This window comes from Trichoplusia ni, chromosome 25 (assembly GCF_003590095.1).
Source record: "Trichoplusia ni isolate ovarian cell line Hi5 chromosome 25, tn1, whole genome shotgun sequence".
NCBI classification, from domain to species: Eukaryota; Metazoa; Arthropoda; class Insecta; order Lepidoptera; family Noctuidae; genus Trichoplusia; species Trichoplusia ni.
In genome coordinates, this window is record NC_039502.1 from 3,251,693 (window position 1) to 3,276,716 (window position 25,024).

A 25,024-nucleotide genomic window follows, 5' to 3' on the forward strand; every position below is an offset into this window, starting at 1 on the left:
CAGCTATCTCTGCCAACATAGTCTTACATAATATATTTTACACAACACTCAAAGGCTCAAAGTTATGATATTTTTGTAACTAACAGCAATTTCCGTTAACATGACGCAATTTCACTCGAAGCCTAATCCGTATTTTATTCTGGCATTATAATAGAAAGCAGCTTTTATATAAAATTACGTTTTTTGCTGTCAATTTTAAAGGTCAATTCTTATTGACAAGTGACGAGTTGAATATTTAATTTCCATTAATTTTAGAGTTTCTTTATCAACGTCAATATTCTTAAAATGAACTAGATAAATGAGAAAGCTTTTAAAATGTTCCTCGAATATTGGGGACAATTTAAATATCTTGCGTCGTTGTATTTTGAATAATAATTGTTTAATAAATACCTCATGTAACTTCGGCGTGATTTATGCTCATTCTTTCTCATAAAAGACTACTTCCCTTTGCCCTGCAGTAAAAAACAAGGTTTTTTCATTAGACACGGACGTGCCAAGTTAGTAAACACAATATGTCCTGGCGTTTTATTTCCTTTTCTCGCCAGATACAACCTTCTCATACAGTTTTTTTTGTTTATTTTTGACGCCATATACCGTACCACAAAAGCCATCGTATGCCATTAACAAATCTATTAAAGGTGGAATACTTGACGTATACTCATTTTGGAGATTAATAAAAAGAAAATGATGTTTATTTCCATTCTGTGTATATGCATAAAAAAATATGTTTTTTCGTTTTTTAATTATCTTGGCAAAAGTAATAGTTTATCATTACTTAAGTTCAAGTCACATACGCGTTTAATATGTGTGTCACAAACAAAGAAAAATCGTCGAATGAGAACGAAAGTTGCACATTATTATTAAAATATAAAATATAATGTAATATATTATATATGGAATTTGGGTGCTACGTAAGTTGGGAAATCAATCGATCTTAGACTGATGGATTGGTTTGGTGTATACTCGATCCATAATATCCATATCGATGGTGAAGTTTTTTTCAGAAAATCAGTCATCGTTCAGGTTCATTTTATAATCATTTACTTTAGTGTAGTTCAAATTTTGTTTCGCTTTTGTATTAAAAATTAAAATGTTATTAAATTTTATTTAATTAATGTAAGTTTCAGCAAGAGTTAAATAATTAATTTTGAAATTTACAATTTGATGTAAAAAACCTGATTTTAAAACTTATAGTTTTAATCAGATAATTTGATAGTCGTTCAAAGTCATCTTAGTTTAAAAAACTCAAAGTATCTCTACGTTTTTTGACCTAAAAAAATATACTTGGTCTTATAATAATTCCTCTGATTAAAAAATAATCCATGTTTATTCACCCAGAATACAGACTGTATCACAACCATATCTAGTTCTCGTTACCTAGCAACGAAATTGTTATCCTTGCTATTTAAACACGAATTGCACTCTCACCTGCAAATGACGTCACTTTTACGATGTCAAAGTGAAAATAAAATGGCGTCTTTATGACAGATGTAAATAAACAGATTAAATGTGAAAGGTCAGTGGGAGCTTGGGATTTGTGTTAACAACATTGTATAGTGGATTCTTAAGGTTTTACACTCTTTTTAATCCACTCGTAGTCGTCAGGTTTTCATGTAGTGTTCATGTTTATTTCTTGCATGGAAATGTAGGTTTTCTTTTGTTTCCTCATTTTCATAATATAGTAAAATAATAACATTACGGAAAGTTTGAAAACATAATCATGTGTGCTCATCTTTTTAACACGTAATTTGAAACAACTTTACATCAGTATTTTTTTTTATATGTCAATAATAGATTGTGTAAGAAAACCTTTTTCTATTTCCTATGTTGTATCATCTGTCAGTGCCAAATACTGTAGCAAGATCATGATGAATGATGTCACTTCAATGTGACTTCAATGTGACTTAAATGTGACTTCAATTTATTAAACAATGTGCATAATATATGATTGGTTGATTCACCTATAAAAGAGGTTGCACACCTCTACCAAGTTCAAATCCAACGCTACATCAGGCCACAAATGAAAAAGCAAAAGTCAATATTAAAAAAGTTTTAATTTGCAAACAAAACAGCGATTTCAATTCAGTGTAACATTTGTTTTTTTTTTTCGACGAACAAGCTGAGGTTCTCATTAACAGCCAGTATCATCCCTATTCATTGTGATGCTAGGGTTGGCAGGAGTGAAAAATGTTCACTACAAAAATTTTAACGCGGGGCGTTCAGAATTTCCTCATAAATAAAATCTTAACACAATTAATTACGTTAGTCTTCGTCTTAAACACGTTAATGTACACAATTTCAGAGCTATTAGGGTTGAAAAATTCATCTTGTTAGAGGAAAATTTATAACGGTGGAAAATGTTAAATCTGAAAGCTTGTTGTCGGTATATTAGTATTTCTTCCTGAGAATTATTTGAAAACTAAAGTAAATAGGGACTCCTTTTTTTATTAATATAACTTGTGTATTTGACAAAGAAAAAATGAAATAAAAAATCTATTTGATCCCTTTATTTCTGAGAGCTAAAATAACGTGACAGAATATAACACGTTTCACAGAAACTGTGAATGTTCTCGTAAATCTCAAATGCTGAGTCAGTTACATGCAATTTTTAGGCATGGAAATAGCGAAAACGGGTTTTAAAAATCCCAAAATAATATTTTACACCATGTAGGGCTAGAAATAACATTTAAAAAAGTAAAGTTTTTAAATAACTGTCTGAAAGTATTAAGATAAACTTAACAGACACTTTTATTGATTTTAATTTCGTTTGGAAATTAAAACTTATTTAAAAGAAATTATTGAACCTTAGATCTGAATTAAAGATCAAACGAACGAATACAATTTTCTAGACTTAGACTAACACCCGTTTTAGTAATTCTATTTTAATAAATTAGGTAACCATAAAACAATTTTGTTTTTTTTTTTATTATTGACTTTTGAATCTGGAGTTTGATTTTATTAAACGTCTAACGCAAAATCGCACGACCTTAATAATTACCTTTAAAAAAATCAATAGCATTCAAAACTCGGTTCAAGAGTTTGTTCAAGCTTCGGTTAATCCACGGTTGCAACTACCTTCACACAAAAAAAAAATTAAATTTGTTCCAGCTGTTTTAGTGTAAAGAGATAACAAACAAACATACATTTACATACACCTTTACAATATGAGTTTGAAATCTTTTACCATGAAAATTTTACTACAACATAGTCTGACATACTTATATTTCCGTAGTATGTTTGTTATTTAGTTATAGTTCAGCTTCAGCCTAGGTTTAGGTCAAGAGGCACACGTTACCGGAGGCATCCTTGAAGTCAATTGCATGAGAAAACTGACACGAGGGGGACATTTATAGAACAAAGGGGTGGAAACGAGTGAAAAACATAAACGTTTTGATGCTATCGCGATGTATCGTACGATATGTGAAACAAATGTCACTTTAAATGTGGAAATGTCAAACGTTTACGTAGGTTTTTGTATTCTAGGCTTTATTTATTTAATGATGAAGTTTGAAATTGGTTGACACAGGTACCTTGTTTTTGAATGCTTCCTATATGTTTTCCATATTTTCCACATTTGGCCTCAAGTAGGTTATGGGTTTTGTTAATTTTTTGTAATGTTTAGGTAGCGGCACCTGCCTATACTTATAGATAAAACCTCTGCATTTCATTAAAAAAATTGTGAGGAAGACCATAGTCCTGGAGTCGGGCTTCAGCTAAACAAGAAAAAAAAATCATGTAATTTCAGAATGAGAAAAAATATACAATGGATATAATAATGATTTAGTTATACTTACACTTAGAAAACGGTTATTTTAACGAGGGTTACCTTTTTATTTTCTATAACGTATATTTTATGACGGTTGTTACACACATTACCATAAAACGTATTTTAATGGTTTTATATTTGGGAAAATCGATGGCAAAAGTTGGTTTATAGCTCTCAGCTAACCCGAAACTAAGCAAGTAAACAGATTTGAAGTAGCAACGTTTGTAATTAACATCTTTCAAGTTTCGTTACTGAATGAAATAATTATTTTAATGCCATAAATCTTAAGTTAAACGTTTTACTAACGCTTAATTATAGGATAAGTCGTATTTTAACAAGAAAATATTGTTTTTCACTTTAAACGTGTATTTATTATTACAAACAAGAATAAATATAGACTGATTGAATTAATTTTATGAAGTGTATATATACTTAAATGGAGCTACGGTTTACTCACGTTTATTTATTAGGATTGCCCGAGTAGTTTCAGAGTCAACTAGAGTCCTTATCATGAGTAGAGAAGCGGTTGTAGAGTCGCGAATACTACTGCGTGCTTTATTATGAAACTAGTTTGGTTGTCTCTTTAAATGGTACTATTAAACGAAACCAAAATCAAATAGCTATCCAGTATTATAACTTGTCGATCAATCCTAGTTTCAACAAATTGGCGCCAGTTCCAGAATACCAACTCCGTCTACTTCGACTAAAAAGATCTCGATTGCTTCAACAGTAACCCTACAAGAACTTTTGAAAGAAATTTAATTTGAAAATAGTTCACTCGCTAGAACTTTTGAAAAACTATCTGTTGTAAAGTAGAGTCACATTTGGCAATGCTTTAAACCTTTGCCAAGCCCGATTCGACTTTTGGACTCTACATAGTTTGTGTAGTACAAAAACTCCGTCAAAGAAGAAATATGTAAAGCTTCGAGTATAGTTGAAAGCGTTTCAGATAATAATTCAGATTAGAAACTTCTGGTAACCTGGATTTCCCGAAGGCTTGAGTAAAAGTTTTAATCAAGCATTACAGAAGTATAACTTTATTGTTATCAAAGGTAAACTACAATATCATATACGTACCTTTTTTAGGACATCAAAAGACCTAACTATAATTATATTTGTGGAAGCGTGACAGCGCTATAGACGGCGTAGAGCGGCATCTCTCTTCCACACCCGTAATGTAATTGCTTGGGGACCATTAGTGGTTACTGTCAAATTGAAGAGAAATTAATATTTATTCATAGGATCGAATATAAATGAATACACCCTTTTCATTTCAATTTCTGAATTCGACAAACCTTGTAGAATCTTTATTTACATAGTAATTGTAAATATTTAATTGTTCCATCTTTATGTATAGTATACATGTGCAAAAAGGGTTGAGGATTATTTATTAGCATTCACTCTTAGTATTCATTATTACACTATGAATACTATATTTTCCCTAACATTTGCATTTTCATTTAATAATTTATAGAAGGAATAAATTGTGCCAGTCCCACTGTTCTGGACAACTATTGTTTTAGATAAATTGGAAAATGTTCTTGAAGTCGTTCAAAGAATACTGATCTTGCTTTAGGCTTTAATTTAATGGTCTATTTTACTAATATCTGCGAATAACCTCATAACTTTTTGGCAGTTTGATCTTTTAATGTCTTTAAAAAATATTTTTACATATAAAAATAAGTCACGCGTTATAGCCGCAATTTTAAATTCTAATTTTCGATTCAACAATATTTAAAACGTTAATGAATTAATGCTGTTTCCAAATTTGTGACCGTGTCTTAAAATAACTATAAAATGTAAACTAACCTTTAAAAATACCTTTCTATTTACATACTTTATTGCGTAAGTTGTTACAGTCTGCATGGGAATATAAAACGTCTGCCACAGCTGCATAAGAAAACACTTATAATAACGCTCACACTGAAACTTTTAAAATGTTTATTTACATAAACGTGTAGAAGAGTTTTAATGGGCTCTACTTTTAGTTTCTGTTAATAAATGTAGGTAGGTATTTTCCAAATGGTTACCATTAAACATAATCATGTTCTGTTCATCATCATGATCTTCAGCTAAAGCAGCCTGACAGTAAGAAGATTTGTACCCAATGAGGTAAAGGGAGCTCACAGAGGGAGCTACAGTAGAAGAGAGAGAGAGGTAGAGAGAGACGTTCATGTACGAAGTGTAGTGCGCTATCTCTCTCACACATCTCCAATAGCATTACTTTAAAGTGTACTCTCTCGCTTCTAGGTATATGTTTATTACGAACTCAACACTTAACTCTATTTTTTCTCATCAAAATCGTAACAAATTCGCTTCATACAACCCTTATCGTGCAGCATTTCATCTAGTTTCATACTAAGCATCGTAAAAATGTTATAACTCTGCAACATTTTATTTTCCACGGTAAATCTTTTCATTGCGACTCTACTTTTAATAAAGCCTTGTGAACTACATCCGAAGAACATATTATTTAAAATGTTTTGAAACCGCTAAAAGCCTAGTTAAACAATTTTGCCTGATGATCAATTCAGCAAAAAAGGTTATTCAAACAAAGCTATCAAGGAGAGCGTAGTATAATAAATATGCACAGTTGAAAATGAACCTTATTGATTCACCAGTACCGGCTTGTAACAAATTTCATTTATATTAAGCTAAGTTTAAATTTAGTCGCCGAATAATATTGCATAGAGTCTATAATTAAATACATCCAGAAATAGAAGCCATAAATAAACAACTAAATGAAATAAAGCGTTTATTTTGGCCGATGCCACTTACAGTGTTATAACGAAATAGGTTGTATTCTCAATTGTCACCTGAATTATTATTAACTCATACATTTATTTGACAGCGACCAGTGATATAACTAATTGAATCGGGTTATCGAATACCTGTCAGTATAAGCTGCACTTTATTTTAGTGGACGTTTTATTAAGCTGATTAATTAATATTTAACTCTTTCAGTTCATTAAAATAATCTTTTAATCAATTGAGTTAATAATTCGAATCAATACGTGTTGAATGTTATAGAATATACTTATTTTTTCTAGAAAACATAGAGCTTAATAATGATAGTGTCAAAATGAAAATCAAGAAGTTTTTCACATCGTGCCAATGCATTTTACTGAGACTGGTACTTTTAAAATGAGAGTTTATTTAGTTTCGGTCACGACTTACCTCAGCGAGGCACTGTATTTCGGAATAGAAGCTACAGGCGTCAAAAAATAAATTATGTCACTAACTTAGACCTTTCAGTTAAAGTATTGTGGTTCCAGGACATGAAATAGTTTTCCTACTTTGAAGCCTTTTCTGTATTGTTTACAAAATCCGTATGCGAAATGTTACTTCACTTCTCTATACTACAAAGAGGCTCAAATTACATAGTTAAAAGACGTCAAATAAACAAAACAAGTCAAATATATCCAGTTACATGTTTGGACAAAAGCACTTTATTCTCCAACTACATTTAAATTTGTCAACCCTTTTCAAGTGAAAATTTCACGTCAAAAAAGGTTATCACAGAACCCGTTGGGCTATCCTCAAACTAACAGAAAATGCCAGTCATGGAGTCAGATTTATAATGAAATGTCACATCTTTTTAAATAGGTCAAGAATTTGTTACACAAAACTTTGACTGCACGAATAGCCGAGTGGCTGTGGTCACCACGCCAAACCCACTGTACGCGACGGGTCGCAGGTTCGAACTCCGCGTAGGATAAATATTTGTTTGATCCAAGAAAGCTTGTCCTGAGTCTGGGTGTCTTTGTGCATGTAACTTGAAGGATTGTGAACCCCCGCGACATAAGAATTAAATTCCTTAGTGCGATTAAAAAAACTAGGTTAGTTTTGGTATAGATTTAGAAAATTAAATGATATAAGGTATTGGATGAATATGAATAAAATCAATGGCGCCGGTGCCTACTAACAAATAATTACCAATAACGTAAACTGTAGCACATGTGGAAGCGAGATGGCGCTCTACACGACATAGAGCGGCGTCCCTTTCTTATTTCCATAGAGTAGCACAAAATTCATTATGCGCACTGTGTGTCGATCCCTGCGTAGGGCAATTTATGTGATTTGCAAGTGCTTCTCTGGGCCGGTGTGTATTTGGGCTGGTGATTTTGAAATAAATAAAAAATCCTGCGAAGCAATACAGGATTAATTTACGTAATAAAGTACAGTAGTGAATTACTTTAAAGAACTTATGTCAAAGTATTACTCATAAGAAAAATATAAACGAAATCAAATCGATCTCTCTCGCACTCGATCGTGGTTTACGAAGTTACTCGATCATAACTATATATTTGAAGTGTTTCTAAGTCCGCTTTCGGATGGTTTATATTCTGTTATTGTGGATACTTAAGAGTCGGTAAATTGAAATAACTTAACTTGCGAAACTAAGATTTTGTTTGTGCGTTTAGCCACTTCAGAAATTCAGAAAGTCACTCTGAATTTTCTAAATACTTGTGAAAGTTATTCAAAAATTTATCAGAAAATGTTGACGCAAAATTTCCGAAGTCAAAATTAATTATTTTATTTAATCCTTATCCTAATTTCAATTTCAAATTCAATCAAACTTAAACAGCAACTAGCATAAAAAGTTAAATCTTAAGTAGGCAAATACGTAAAATGTGTAAGGAAGTTGTTATAATTTAAGTTAAAAAATTTTTTTTTTGAAACTGGCCGCTTTTCGTACTTCTTTCTTTTTTATCCAAGTATCGTTCAAGATTGATGAGATTCTAATGAAACAATTGTTTAAAGGAATACCACTTGAACAAACTTCTTTGACGGAATTCAATTTCGTATTTGTAGAAAGGGACCATTGAAGTTTTAATTTGTAGGTTTTATTCAAGGCCGTCTGAAAAAGAAATCTATTTATGAATAATTGCTATTTCGGCTACTTTTAAATTAGAAACGGTTCCTAGAAGTTGTAAGTTTAATAAATCTACCAATTTGTCATTTAAAGGTGAATGTAGACTTGGCCACACCGCACGCCCCACAGACAGCGGTTTATTTTCAGTCCTGCAGCAACTGTGGAGTACTGAAGTTTCAAATTTAGAACTTGATAAAAATAATTCTGATACAGTGACAACAGGTCAGCATTCACCTTAAAACACCCAGAAAATCCCCCAACATTATCCAGTGACCACAAAAATCAGTTTTTCACAAAGGAAAAAGATACAATAACACCTATATTTTATTGAGTCGCCAAAATTACTATTCCACGATAAATTGAATGAGGTGATGTGTGAAATCCCTCTACATTGGGTTAACTCCGATTGGTTTTATACTAAAGCTAAAGAATAACAGTGATAACCAATTGATTGAAAATGGAACAAACTACAGAAATCCATTATTTTGTCAGTTCGAAATTCGAAGCTTATGAATACGGCCAGTATTAACTAAGAAACAAATTTAAAAAACATAATAATGTATATTTATATTAAACCTAATTGTTAGCTCTACGGATAAAATCTGTTTGTAACATGAAAATGAGGATAATATTGAACAATGGCGGACTTCTCGTTTACAGTCAACACATAAATTTTCTACTAAACATAATTAGGTCTAGCTTAATATAATATTCATATTAATTCATGTTTAGTATTTTCATACAGCTGTTCATAATTAAAGTTACTGTGTAGATATACGTTACAGTTTTTTTAATGATGTTCACATGTTAAATAAAGTTTAAATCCTATTCGTTTCAATAAAAAAAAATATCGAATGAAACTGAGAATGGCACAAAAAAAACATCCATTCCAAAATTTGGTATACAAAATCTGATAGAAAATTGTAGGAATCGGGATAAATTATGTTGATCTACTTAATATTTATAAGATTGTTACCAGTAAACACAATAAAGCACGTAGATAATATCCGGCCAATAAATTCAATTAAGTATTTTTAAAATAAACTTAATTCTGTGAATAAAGAAAAAGGAAAACTTGAACTTAAAACTGAAGGAATTTACGAAGATGACTCATAAATCCATTCACCGAGGAATAAATGAGATAGCAGAATTATTATCTTTACATCTCTACAATATTCACTACAGCAAAACTATCTTGAACTTTAAACGATGAATTTCTTCGATTTAGATTTACTTAGTAAAAATAATTATATTATTTATTATGAATGCAGTATCTATTGACTATCATTATTGATCAAATAAAAAGTCATCACACGCGACCTCCTTTCTTCACCAAGCACTGCCTTTAGTTATTTTTATGAATTAAACAATACATACGTATACCCACACGTTAAGAGCATGACGCAAACGCGAAAGTTTAAGTCACGTTAAGGTATGATGGGGCGGACAGAAATTCCTTTTGAACTCCCGCAATGCTTTTGTACTAGCGTAGGGTCATATTATAGTCTATTTATGTATTATAAGGTAAACAATGTAGGCCAGAAGGCATGTATGAGTATTGTATAGGGCTATAGATTCTGGAAGACTGCGGTCTTATTAAAGGTTGTACCTTTCGTGTTTAGGTTATCTCAATGGTCTTTATTTAGAGTTTGTTTTAAGTCCTAAAACCAAAAAAGTCGCTGACGTTTTTGGATGTCAGATAACTTTCCTAAATTATAACTATTAACTTACCCATATGGTATCAGAAAGAATGTGTTATATCATACCGTATCAAACTCACTCAAAGCATCATAATGATTTGTAAAAAAAAATCGAAATCTTTCAAATATTTAAAGTCTTTTTACTAGTATACGCGCTAAGACTAATTTTCTATTTTTATAAAAATCATCAACTTGTGTCTTACAAGTTGATATCCAACAAAATATTCTTAAAGCAGTATGAAAAACGTATCAAGAGATTTTATTTAGAAAATCCATACGATCTTGCTTTAGACAGTACATTTCAAAAGGCTGCTATAATCATAGAGTTTACTTAAGAGCAATGAACGAACAGGGTGCTTACCACCAACATCTATAAAAAGACAGTTGAGGAAGCAAGACGCCGCTCTACACTGTGCATCAAGCCATCTCTTTCCCACATCTATAATAGTCTTTAAGCAATGGTAATACAACCCTGAACTAAGATATTCATAACATTAGCCAGTTCATACACACCTACTTGGAGTACTTCTAGCTTTACTACTAAAATAGGCACGTTCTTAGTAAAACCACACAGTGGCATGCAAATGCAATCTGAGATAATTTAAATACCTTTATGATCCTCTCTGTATTTGCATTGTAGAATATATTTAAAGTTGAAACCGCTTTACACTAGTACGCATTATAAATGCAAATCTAGTACGGCTTAATAAAGACTGGAAATGATTATTCTAGAGGACAGTAGGGGATGTGAAGTGGCTTTGATGTTCGATTAAAACTGTATATTGTTGAAGTTGTTTGTGACGTCATTCATGTGTTACCTTTATTGATTAGGAAAAGGTCTTTGCCAAACATACTCGATTTACCAAGTTTCATTGAAATTGAACCGTTGGTTTTGTTCATGCTTGAACATACATACAGACAGACAGACAGACAATTTTTTTTTAATCACCTATTTGGGTTTATTATTGATCCAGTAATGCTATTTATTTTTTCAACATTTCCAATGTACAGAATTGACCCTTCTACAGATTTATTATATTTATGGATTCAAATATACCGATATTATTCCGGAAAAAAACGAAATCAATACTTTTGGTATCTGTTCCAAAAATTTTAGGTATTCATGATTGTAACCAACCTTGTGTCTGTTGTATTATTAACGTTGTTTGCATACTACTGTCTGCTGAAGTAGAAGTAGCATACATGACAGAATAAATACTCTTTAGTTTGCGTATTTCATTTTCCATTTTTTTCGTTTCTATTCTCTGTTGGTGGCGTATAAAGAAGTAATAATACTTAGTACTTGTATTAAAAACAGTATTTTATATGTTATAATGTTTGATCTATCCCTTTCATTCATATAGCCTAAACTCCACTGTTTCTTTTCTTAGAATTAGGTAACTATATTAGTGACTAGTTTCTGATACTTTGAGTGCATAACCCCGAGTTAACTCGATTCCGAACTATACCGAAACTTGCGTTACTGCAGGAAGTCGTAAGTCAATTTATTATTATATTATTTCAATCCTTTAGTAGCAAAGAGTAGAATTCTCCGAAATGGAAGCTTCAGGAATTATTTATAGGGTGAATAGTATGTAGGTAAGAGTAACCGGTAAAAAAATCAATGGGAATACGTAAGTGGAATATTTGTTATAAACTAGGTGCTCTTAGCATATTCAATTGATTTAAATTGCAATAACCGTTCAAAATAGACACCAGCTGTCATTTGTATGGAGTACTATTTTTCCTGAACACATTCTTAATATTATTACAGAACAGTTTCTAAGCTTAAATTGTTACCTATATCACGTTTGCAGCCGTGAAGTGCTCCCTCCTGTGAATTAAAGCAATAAGGTAAATAACGCTTGAATTTCAACCACGTTCACGAGAGATGTTTACTCATGGAAATAATTACAATCATTAAATTAAGAGAGATCCCCTCAACTGGTTTGCATCTGGATAACTTCGCTGTCTTATCCAGGTTCCATTTTGGGTTGAATTCACTACTGACCAGCCGAGGATGTAAATTGAAAGGGTTCCAAAGTTCAACGTTAATTCAATTATTATTATGTCTGGATTCAGAAAGTTTTTAGGAAAGATTAAGTTACATTTTTGTCGATCCTTGTTAATGTCAATTTTAAATATGTTCATTGGGTGATAACATTTCTTGGGTTTTGACATTTTCCATTTTCCCAACCTGCGACGGTTTAAACCTGAAACTTTCAGCTATTCAGGCTCTTAATAGAGCAATAAGTAAATTGTGTGTTGAGAATCAAATAAATTAAGTGGTTAAAAACTTTGAGTGTTATACGCTAAAGTGTACAAATTGTTAAAAAAACAAATTGTACACTTACTTTTTCACTTTTTTTTCAGTAACAGTCTGCAGTCAAATAATGCATTACCTAAACGCGTAACAAACGAAAATCACACTTCAACATTCAGTCAAGTCAAGTTTCGTATTCATAACAACTTTTCAAAGTTCTTCATTTTTATTTACCTCCATAAAAGTAATTTCGAATAAAAAGAGCGGTCAAATACTTTTCTTTAGCTATTAAAAAGAAGCCAGTAGAGCGTAGAATTTTATAGCTACTTTAAATACACGAAATTGTAAAGAACTGAATGGGATTGGTATTGTAAGAGCCGTTTTAATTTATTTTTTGTTGAAATACAAAATAAAAATACAGATGTTAAGGTTTTTATAGGGTTCTTCATGTTTTAAGGTTTTGAGCAGTTTATGGTATGAATGAGCTATGGTGTTCTTTAATTTTATGTCACAGACGGACGTTTTTTAGAAAATTTTGTGCCGACAAATTTAATCAGGAGAAAATCTTGTTTAAAAATGACAACTCATATTATGATCACCCTTCACAAAATTTAAAATCATAGATTTTAATTACGCAATGTCAACATAGAGCAAGAGCCCGTGAACCCCAGACCTTCGTTATTTTATAAAAGCTGAAAGTTTGTCAGCGCATACTCCCAACCCAGGTAAGAACGATGGACCATTATGAAGTTTGGGTTATAGTGGCTTAGGCAGGTAAACGGTACTAAAGGTCTGAAAATACCGATCTAAATTCGTCAAATAATAAAGTGCGATTTTTTGATATTATCTTCAGAATATTATAAAAAAACCCCCTTTTTCATTGCCAGACACTTCACATCGTGGCAACCCCTTGCCAGACACCCTTAATGTTCATGAAATTATAGTTTAACTTACGTTATAGTATAAAAGCTGATTTTTATATATAATACTTGGGTAATAAGTAGATGATGTTTCGTCATTAGCCAGACATTTTTTATAGTTCCAACCCCTTGCCAGACAAGCATGTAGGGTAGCTGTAGGAGCGAGCGCGAGGCAGTATGTATATGAGTGAGTGCGAGTGAGATGGCGAGTTAAGTCTACCGCGATACCTCACTGCGCAGTTGTTATTTCTACTTTTTTTTTATTTATTTATTCAGTTAACACAGGTACACGTTATACTTATGACATAGTACAGTGTCTCACAAAACAGTACACACTGTTTGTCTGCGAGATCAAAAGTATATAAACTTATAAAAAAAACTTAAATTATACGTATTATTATATAAACTTATAAAAAAACTTAAATTATACATATTATTATATAAACTTATACTGCGCATGTATTGTTTAGTACTCAGTACATGTTTACATCAGCTAAAATAATATAATATAGTATGATACGTAGATTATATGTTTACAATTTGTTTATGTGACTTTTTAAATAAAAGTGATTTTGTATTAAAAATAAGTCATGGGTGATACATTAATTTGTGTTATTTGCAACAAAAGTAGTGGCAAAATAACATTATTTTCTGACGAGACATCGAAAAAATGTGAATTAATTTTAAAATTGCGAAAAAAACATAACCTTAAGTACAATGACATCATTTTTCCACGTGAATACACAGAGGGTGGCTATCACAGGGAATGTTACAAATCATTCACAGGGCTAATGAAAAAATATTTTACCTCAGAACCAAAAAATTCTCAAATTTTTAACAATTTAAGGTAATTGTAGCATCGAATGTCTTTCCTTAAGATGTTTTTAAAATTTACATAGATTATTAGTTAAATAAATCTGCGCCAAAAAGTTTATTTGCATGAGTCATTCTAATCACAAATCTCTTCTTAAGACATACAATGTTTGTCTGGCAAGGGGTTAGAACTATAAAAAATGTCTGGCTAATAAGGAAACATCATCTAATTATTACCCAAATATTATATATAGAAATCAGCTATTACACTTTAACGTAAGTAATGATATAATTAATATCATTCTTATCATTTATAACGAATATTTAATTAATAATAATTGAAGATAGCACATATTATTGTTTTAGTTGATGTAAGCATGTATTAAATACTAAACAATACAAACGCATCTCACTCGCACCCACTTATATACATACTGCCTCGCGCTCGCTCCTACAGCTACCCTACATGCTTGTCTGGCAAGGGGTTGGAACTATAAAAAATGTCTGGCTAATGACGAAACATCATCTACTTATTACCCAAGTATTATATATAAAAATCAGCTTTTATACTATAACGTAAGTTAAACTATAATTTCATGAACATTAAGGGTGTCTGGCAAGGGGTTGCCACGATGTGAAGTGTCTGGCAATGAAAAAGGGGGTTTTTTTATAATATTCTGAAGATAATATCAAAAAATCGCACTTTATTATTTGACGAATTTAGATCGGTATTTTACACACCTTTAGTACCGTTTACCTGCCTAAGCCACTATAACCCAAACTTCATAATGGTCCATCGTTCTTACCTGGGTTGGGAGTATGCGCTGACAAACTTTCAGCTTTTATAAAATAACGAAGGTCTGGGGTTCACGGGCTCTTAGACCAACACCTTTCAAAGTAATATTGAAACCTGAAGTGTGACTGCAAGCTCCTTTCAAGTTAATATTATTGCCGCTGTGTAAAAGAGACATTGCTCTACACCATGTAATGCGCTGTCACACTCCCACAACAATATGTATTATGACTCTCTTTGTCCCTTTCTGTTCCTATTAACCATCTTTGAACAATTAGCCGCGTCTTAAAGTCTGTCTGCCAACATTGTTGAAACGTGTTCAGCATTCGTCCTCATTAATTGTCGTCAAGTAATTAGTAATTCTAACCACGTAATAAATAACAACAGTAATTAACTTGAGTTTTTTAAGAAGTCCCGCGGTTGAAATGGTATAATGGTGGAAACGTTCAATGAGAAATATAAAATCGGAATTAAACTGTTCAAAACTATGGATTTTTGCTCGAGACCTAGTAGCTGTGCACTCTTAAAAATGTATTTATTCGCTTGCCAAGACTTGTCATTAGTTTAAGTGTAGCCAATTCCAGCCAAAATAATGCAGTTTGACTTGATCGGATTACTGCAAATGCATGTAAAAATCCACTTCCTTCATTTACTGCAAGTACTGATTGCGAATCATGCACGAAAAGAGAAGACTCTAAAAAAAAACATAAAGAACCAAGTTAACACTAAACCTTCGATAGAAATCCGAGCAAGGAGGTTGTAAGCGTCAACACTCGCACAATCAGTCAGATATAACACAAGTAGGTACAGAACTCATCCATCAAGGGTGACAGCTTGTTACTGGCCGGCTGTTGAAACAAAGTCGCTACTAAAACAAATATTCGTTTGTACAACATTGGGACTACAATAAGAAACTTTTTGTACATGGTCATCAATCATTTATTTTCAGAGTATTTTTAATTTGAGAATTGGATATCAGCTAGCGGTATTCTTTTGTTACTCCTCAATTGCTCTAAGTTTAAAGTCATCACAATTGTTCATGCTAGATTCTGCTGTAATGTTGCGCAATAATTTACTCATCTTAAAATTTTTCTATCGCAGTAAGAAATCCTCCTAATCGCTCCACTGTGGCTTTCTCAAACTTTCAAGTCACGTGAACAAAATATACTCAAATTAACATATTTCATAAGATATGGCGATTGCGGTCCATTGGATCTTCCTTTCTTCAAATAACCCAAAACAGGAAAACCTTTTTATCTTTACAGATAATTTAGTCTAAAACTAGATAGATAGATAAGTATGCTTCTCCTACGAACTTCCATTTTAGTACTTCAAGTAAACCTAAACCAAGTCACGTACACTTTAAAGAGTTGTGCTACCATTTCCAAAATTGTCCTAAAATCGAATATAGTGAATCTTGTATAGAACACGTTTGTGCCGAAACTTTCAATTTTCTCTGTGAATACATGAACGCTGAATTGCAATTTTGTGATGCCACAGAATACGGGAGAATACATAGAAATTGTACGATTTGTTGCGCGTGCCTAGGTTACTAAGTAATACGAGTTTACTTCTATACTGTCCCCGTGATATTTTCAGCTGAGAAAACTGGCTTACCTATATATAAATGGTGTCCATTATATATATAATAAATAGATTACGCCGTATTTCCTATACAGACTTGACTTAAAATGTTTTAAAGTTAAAACAAATTTGGTTTTTCTTCTCCATTTATATAAACTTTTTATTATTACTTGTGAAAAATCGTGTAGACAAAGTTTTATCAACTCAAATAGATATTTCAAAAAGACATATTCATTACTTAATATCAAATAAATCTTTGATTATTGTTTAATTAAACGTTTGAATGTGACGTTATTAATTTTCCAATTGTAAATCAAGAATTACGAACAACAGATGAAAATTGTGTTGTGCTTAATTAATTCTTAATAAATTGCTTAGTTATTTAGCACCTATAAATAAACATTGGATTGAAATGTCATGAAATAAACTTAACTTAGTCATATAACTGCTATGACATTACTATTTAAGTATTTATTTTTAACCCTTGACGCAAAAAAGATGATATTTTTGATGTGTCTATCTAACTATTCATGGCATCTTAGCTTCCGAACGGATTAACCATATTCGATTTAGTTTGTATTAAAGGTAAATTATGACCGAGTATTCTAAGACATGTTTGACAAAAATGAACGGATGTCGAAAATATTATACTCGACTATAAAATAAAAACCAGTTTAAACTACACTCGGCCTTAAATCATCACAACTAATAAACAGCTGTTTTATAAGAAGTTATGTGACGTAGAGACAGATAAAATTGTAGAGTCCGCCGAGCAGTACAATGGCTGAAGAACAATGTCTCCAAGATAATGAAGAGACGGCCGGTGTGTGTGAAATGAAAGAAGTATTACAAGATAGCTGGAAAATAGAATCAGGATTGAAATGGAGTTAGAGAAATTAATGGTCGTATTGATAAAAGGTTCTATCCAGTGCTTGTTAAAATGTTTCCTGGTCTTCTTTATAGGAATAGAATTTGTGCGATGGACTGGATTGTATAAAAAAAAATGGTAGGTTTTTTTTTTTGGGAAGCCCTTTAAAATGTCGTATTTAACTGTTAAGGTGTGCAATAATTAAGGAATGGAAACAATTGAACGTCATTTATGAAAAGTCTTTATGATTTTCTATTTTTGTTATTTTAAGGCTTCATGTTTTCGCAGGGCCGGGGTACGCAGATCCATACATATTAAAACATTATTATAACTTTCGTGAGTAGGCTTCATAATTATCTATTTAATAACATAACACAGCGTAACTAGACTAGTTCCGAACGGTTTCGAATCCACCCGATACTAAACAATAAATCAGTATAACAGCATCTACATACATATTTCACACAAAGGACAATTCAATCCAACATTACCCTCATAAGAGTCTACTCAAACCCGATTTTTCGGGATCCGTATAAAAATTATCCGAACATAAATCAGTCTGACACATTATCTCGTTACAGTTCCGTAGCCCATCGATCTGTAGGAATAGATAGATAATCTTTGATGTTACATTGTTACACGTACTAAACACATTGTTACTCGTATATCAGTGCACGATAAGATACCTATATTATCTAATTAATCTACTTTTAATGTTTTAATTGGAACGGATGAGGTTTTAATATAATTCTGACTATGGTACTTACAAAAGCACTTGTACAAAAACATGCGTTGAATATTTGAAATGTCAATTTTAAAAACCGATCGTGAAAGACTCATGACCATACAGTTTTTATTTGTGAAAATAATAATGGAATATAAACCACCCCTTTTTAAATATAAAAGAAAAAAAAATAGCATAATAACGAACTGTTTTTCGTTAAAAACGCGTTACTATAATGGAATTAGATTTTCCACCGATTGTTTACCATGAATTACATCATAATACTAGCCTTTTCCCAACGTTAGTCGGTTCCCAGTTTGGCCGTATGCAGCTAAGTACCAGTCCTCAACCTTACCTGGACTACAAGATACCTCTAGGTTCGAAACCAGCATCATAGTCGTAGAAATTCTCCCCAAAAAATATCACTCCCAAATACAATTACCTCCACAATACGATAATACAATTAAAAATACGCGAACAGCATTTTCGTGCAAATTCACGGATAATAAACAACAATATTAAAGGATTCATTACGATCCAAATCGCCGTTGGAACGAAATAAAACAGATATTCTTGGATTTATGATCACGTAATGGGCTGTTATATAGATGACTTAGTACCTACTAAGGATTATCTCTTGTGTAATTGTTTCTGTATATAACTTTAACTGCACTATCCATCATGGTATTTAATGGTCACCAATTTCGGCTCAATATAATTTTCGGTAGTTGCTTTCATATTTTATCCTAATTCTCGTAGCTTAAACTTTCATAGATGAATGTCTGTTGTCGCTTTAATAAGGAATAGAATCAAGATCGTGTTTAAGCAACGGTTTGTGAGTCATAATTTGTCATCCAACCGATGTGTTTATCTTTGGCCTTACATACGAAACCCTCCATTAATATATTTAAAAAATACTAAAGTTACGGTACAGTACAGTAAAGCTACTTCAAGAAAAAAAGGATGTTAATCTTTTTTTTTATCTTGTGACGACCTCCGTGGTCGAGTGGCGTACGCACCGGTTTCAAGGTGTCGCTAGCTCTGAGGTCCCGGGTTCGATCCCCGGTCGGGTCAATGTGAAAATTCACATTTCTACATTGTCTCGGGTCTGGGTGTTTGTGGTACCTTCGTTGTATCTGAATTCCATAACACAAGTGCTTCAGCAACTTACTTTGGGTTCAGAACAAAATATGTGTGTTGTCCGCATCTTTTTTTATCAAGTATCATGCAATTAATAAATAAATCCCACCAATACACAATCTATTTTAAGTTTCTATCTAAGATGCCTATTCCTTTCGAATTAAGTTATGGAATAGTTATGGAATAATATAATAATAAACTTTTAGTTTTCCAAAGGCTAATTTAAAGTTTACAAACTTTAACTCTAGATAAATCACAGTTATAAAGTTGGGAACTTTAACAATACACGAATACGCGATTGGTTTTTGTTTTTAATTTAGAGTTATGTTTTTTATTGTCTTTATTAGCTTTTGTTTGTTGTTTCATTTTTATATAAAACCCGCATTTTTATAACCACATAACTTTGCTGAGAACTGAGAAAAAAGGTTTTTTTTACAGATAACAAACGTTTTGACTAACTACCAACAGATTTTATTTTATTCTTTTTAACAACGCTTTACGGCATATTGTGCAAGTGTCTATATGTTCCTTACTATATGCACTCATATATAAACACGAATGAGACTGTTAAAGAGCAAATAAAAGCCCTCATTCATGATTAGATAAATCTCTAGTGTTTAACTACAAAAGTTTTACTCATTGGATCGATTAAAGCAATTTGTATGTATTATATATGTAGGATCCTATCATGCAAAAAAGTGATACGACAATTAACTGCGATCATTTTGTAAATCTTTGGCAATTTGTTAAAGATTTTGAACCGAATGAGTCTAAAGGTCAATTATCCAAATATTAATTTTCTTGTATTCATTTAATTTACTGTGGACCTGTGACTATGAAAATAACCTTATTGACATCCCCTTCTCTTTCAAAGCTATAGAATACCATTCTTAACTGATTCAGTTGAATAAATACTATTTTGCTTTGTGTTGCCTATCTGCCCTTCACATTAATTGCCATATTAATTTTATAATATATTAATTTTCTAATTGCCATAGCTATGAATTCAAACATGAAATATCTGTGGCACTTTAAAACAAATCATCATAATAAAACACAAAATAATTTTAACCGGAATAAAGTTTCGACAATTTATATATTGCATAAATTGTCGAAACTTATCTCGCAAATAATTTTCCTTTGACCTTTAAAGCATTTGGCAACATATAATTATGTACATACAGTTTGAAACAACAATTATTTTGTGAAATTTATCAAAGGAACACCTTGGAACCTGGCACAAAGCGACTGCTTGCTACAAAGCGAGTTATCACAGAACTTTGAAAACTGACACTTTTCCTTTACTTAAAAGTATCCGTAGTTTTGCGAGATCGAGATTTTACCACCTACATTTGTTTGAACCATTTGTATGAACACAGGATGGTATTACTCAATACACGATTATAAACGTATGTTTATGGAAGGAAAGTAAGATATACATATCTAATCCAGAGGGCAAAAGAAGGAATATGGGTGGGTTTTTTTTCTGTAAATGTCTGATACTCCGCTTCCGCTCAACCCAAAGCAGGAGGAATCATTTTATGATTGACAATCCGAAAAAAAATATCTGACAGCCTAAAGGAAACGGATTTTTGATGACGATGACTGTTTGAATTGAATTGATATCGCAAACAATTTCCAAATTCAATTCAAATTAATAATGTTAATTCTATAGGCAACATTCCTTAATTCAAACATGTACTTGAACGTGCTAAGCAAAGTTCCAATCAAAACAGAAACATGTTGTTTTGAAACTAGAAAGTAGTTCATACTGTCACTGTTGTAGAAGCTCAAACACAAAGGTGCAAACGAAGCTACGTTGTACAATGCCAGAGAGTAAGTAACCCACAGAGGCGAAGCTTCGTACAACCTGCTACTAAATACGTCATTGTATTATATACACATACAATTTTTGATTTGACAGAAAAGTTTGAACCGGTTCGATGAAAAAGATGTAGAACAGGTCTGTCGGTTTTGTAGCAAGATAAATTAAAAAAATATTTAAAGCGGAAAAGCGCGAGGCAGTCTCGCGACACTGAGGTGGTCTTACAAATAGGCCAGAGATCCACCCTCGATCTTTATTTCTGGAACTAGTTGAGTTGAAAGGAAAAACACTGGAACTATCACGGCTCATGGTTTCCGTTTTTATCCTTTGGGTCCTAAAATTATCGAGTGGACTCCTAAAATTGTCGAGTGCTCCGTACATCGGTAGTAAATCTATTATCGAAAATTCCAGCTAAGAAAGTATTATTCCTGATAATTGAATAAATTTCACACGTCCATGTATCTAAGACTAGAAAAATGTTAAGAAAATGAATAAATCAAATCTTTAGAAATTTCTTCAAGTCGTGCCGCTGTGAGTGTCTACTCTTTGTCAATGTACAGGAAAGAGTCCGTGCCTAACGAGGGAGAAGTTTTTTTGCCTGAGGCTAGCGGGACATTGATGCTTTGTCTGAACTAGCAGCAGGTCATTTAAGACATCAGCAAGATTTTAAACGATATTTAAATTTATTATTGTGGACGTGCATTTTATTATTTATACGACTAGAGTAGGAATTTCATACAAGAGAGACTAGAAAAACTTCTATTCTCATTTGACAAAAAGTGTAACAATGACAAAATGCGGTCAAATGTTAGACTTGCAACAGACACCGATGGTTTGTACAAATGGGTTAAAAAAAACTAAAAGTTTAGATGACATACATTTTTAAACACAACGTGAGAACGTTGCCTAAATTTTATCTCTTCAGTAACACATCATCTGAGTTTCAAATGTCTAGTTACCACGGTAGTTCCTGGTATCACTAGCTTGATGATAAACGGAAGGAGACATAGACGAGACAAAGCAATTAAAAATATCCTAGCTGGATATTTACGCCATAATTTTAACCATCACATATCTCTCCTAATTTACTTCCTCCTAAATTTATTTTATAACGCGTTGTGTATTATTTTATAAAATTGTCACGGTCGCACTGTAGGCACCACTCTCGTATTAATGTATGCCGCATGCATTAATTACGTCACTAAGTCTTAAATCCGTTGCCGCCGTACATCAAACATGGGTTTCTTTATCATAATCGTGTTCCTGTTTAATTTTACACTGCATTGAGAATCGTGACGCAATAACCAGTCAACTGTGCGTGCTATAAGTTAATACGTCAGTAACTTTATCCTGGATTTTAATATTGTACCTCAGTACTACCTAGTATGGTATATTTATCCTCTATTGAAATATATAGTTACGAAGAAAAAAATTAATTCGACAATTTCGGTTTCGTAAATTTTCGGTTGAAAAGTTTACCTATGAAAAAGGTGTTCTTTCTTGAATAGTCAAACCTGGTTATTCCAGCGCAAGTTTTGAATTCGCGACAAATTTATCGACAGAGAGCTTCAAATAAATTTATAACTATTATAGTATTTATATTAAATGCATCCAGCATTTCGTGTCACGAAACTGAAAAAAAAGTCTATTCTAAACTTCAATGTAAAAATAAATCTACTTACCTCGATTCTCAAAACAACTACCTACTCTTAGTTATGACGTAAATTATACCCAAAAACATCAATGGGCAGCTGTAAAGCTAGTTTATCTACTACGGATATTATCCTGAATTTACTCAAGTGAAACGTGTGGCCGAATCTGTTACAAGGTACACTTTGTATTAATCGAATAGTCTAATTACTAAATCGAGAGCTTTGTCAACATACCGCTTCGTTGGGCACACATGATAATAATGCATCAGATTACGATACAATGCTTGTATAAGCTCCAAATTACAAAATGCTACCGTACTTTTTGGCAGAACAGGACTGGCCGTTGACAAGTGAGTTCGATTTTTTTTTATTTGAAATTAAAAATGGAATTGGAAAACAATTTTGCTGTCTCTCATCTATTGTTTTCTGTAATTCTTTTTTTTTCTAATCTGAATGTGGCAAAGACAATGTTGTGTTATGTACCAGTATTTTTGAAATAAAAGTAAGCAGTATTGGTAGAAAAACAATTTCAGTCCGGTATCAATTGTAGGTTGAAAAAATCAAAGCAAACTGAAATCGAAAATGAAAACGATTTGCCCAAATGTAATTTTGTCTTTCCCTTGCGTTGGAATATATTCTTTCTGGACTTGACGTAAAAATAACAATTTCATAGTGTGTTACACAATTGGTTGGTTTTCTTAAAGAAGTGCTACTAATTTTACATCCAATATATAATTTCATACTGATTTGATTATATTAACGCTGCGTATGTCACTTGTTCTCGCGTTCTCGAATGTAATGAATGTAAATCAAGGGAAAATTTAATTTGGAAATTGCGGCTTCAGTTTTAGGAAATTGTATGCATACTTGATAACGTAAATTCTAGCTTTCATCTATGGAGTTATAATATACTCGAGATGTCAAGTTTGACGAAATATTTAATGTTATTAATTGCTCATTTAAAATAGGTAACGCAAGCAAGTAAAATTCCGAAAAATTTAATAAATACCGGTCGAGTGATAGTCGGACTCATGACACTGGGGGTTTCGTACAAATAGGCTATTAATGACCGTAACAACCACTGCTTAACATTTAACTTTATTTTTAGTTTATTCGCTGTTATAGGGGCAGCAGAACATACACAAGAACATACTCGTTCGTTCGATCATAATTCATTCATTCGTGTTTCATTTTCCGGTGTAAGAACAGTATATTCTTGAAATGTGAAATTATTCAATCGGTATACATTCAAGGCACAAATGCAGTTATTTGATAGAGCCATTATAATTATTTTAAGTGACATTAACCTCATACCAACTAATATTTCTTCATCACTACCATGCAATCTTGAGCAATGGAAGGATACTTTATATTAAAAAGGCCAATTGAAAAAGGTTGCAAAGAAATTAAATAAACTAGGTCGACAGCTGGCATACGTACCGTTTCTCATAGTTTCATATCAAGGGTTGTATTAATTAAAAGTTTAAGCACTAAGCAAGCATTTTTACGTAAATCTAATATATATAATTCCCGTGTCACGATGTTAGTTAGCTTACACCTCCGAAACGGTTCGACCGATTTTTATGAAATTTTGTATACATGTCATATTGGGTAGGTCTGAGAATAGAACAACATTTATTTTTCATACCCCTAAGTGATAAGGGTTGCTCACACTAAAAAAATATATTTTATTTTTTGGACAAAATTGATTGATGTTTTTTATGTGGCATTAAAAATACATACAACTAGAAAAACAAATATTCGGCGAAACAAAGTTTGCTGGGTCAGCTAGTGTTAATATAAAACTTACTAAAGTTCCATATACTTTGACAAAGTAACCCCGTATAGTCTAAAGGTTCAATCGTACTTAATTCCAAAGAATTCCTTTAACAGACATTTGCATTATCACCATCAAGAGAACTGTACACAACAGTATACTCGCGACTATTGCAAATAATACGCATTTACCCAGCTGTTTGCATAATATCCAATGTAATAGACCAGTAAACGTGCAAGTCTATTGAGCGTCCTAACCTAATTAATGCTGTTGATGCTACAAGCTCACTCACTTGATAATACTCGGTGGCCAGTAAAATAGGA

General features: G+C 32.2%; 1 protein-coding gene across 3 annotated transcripts in view; it reads left to right on the forward strand.

Moving 5' to 3' along the window:
• LOC113505332 (diuretic hormone class 2) overlaps positions 1–25,024 on the forward strand; it is a 46,881-nt gene that overhangs the window by 16,112 nt on the left and 5,745 nt on the right. The window contains exon 1 of one of the 3 annotated variants that reach the window (XM_026887971.1): positions 23,254–23,274. The exons of the other annotated variants lie outside the window; for them this stretch is intronic. The gene's annotated coding sequence lies outside the window, so the exon portion shown is untranslated. Of the gene's footprint in view, positions 1–23,253; positions 23,275–25,024 lie in introns of those variants that run through there. 3 annotated transcript variants of the gene reach the window in all.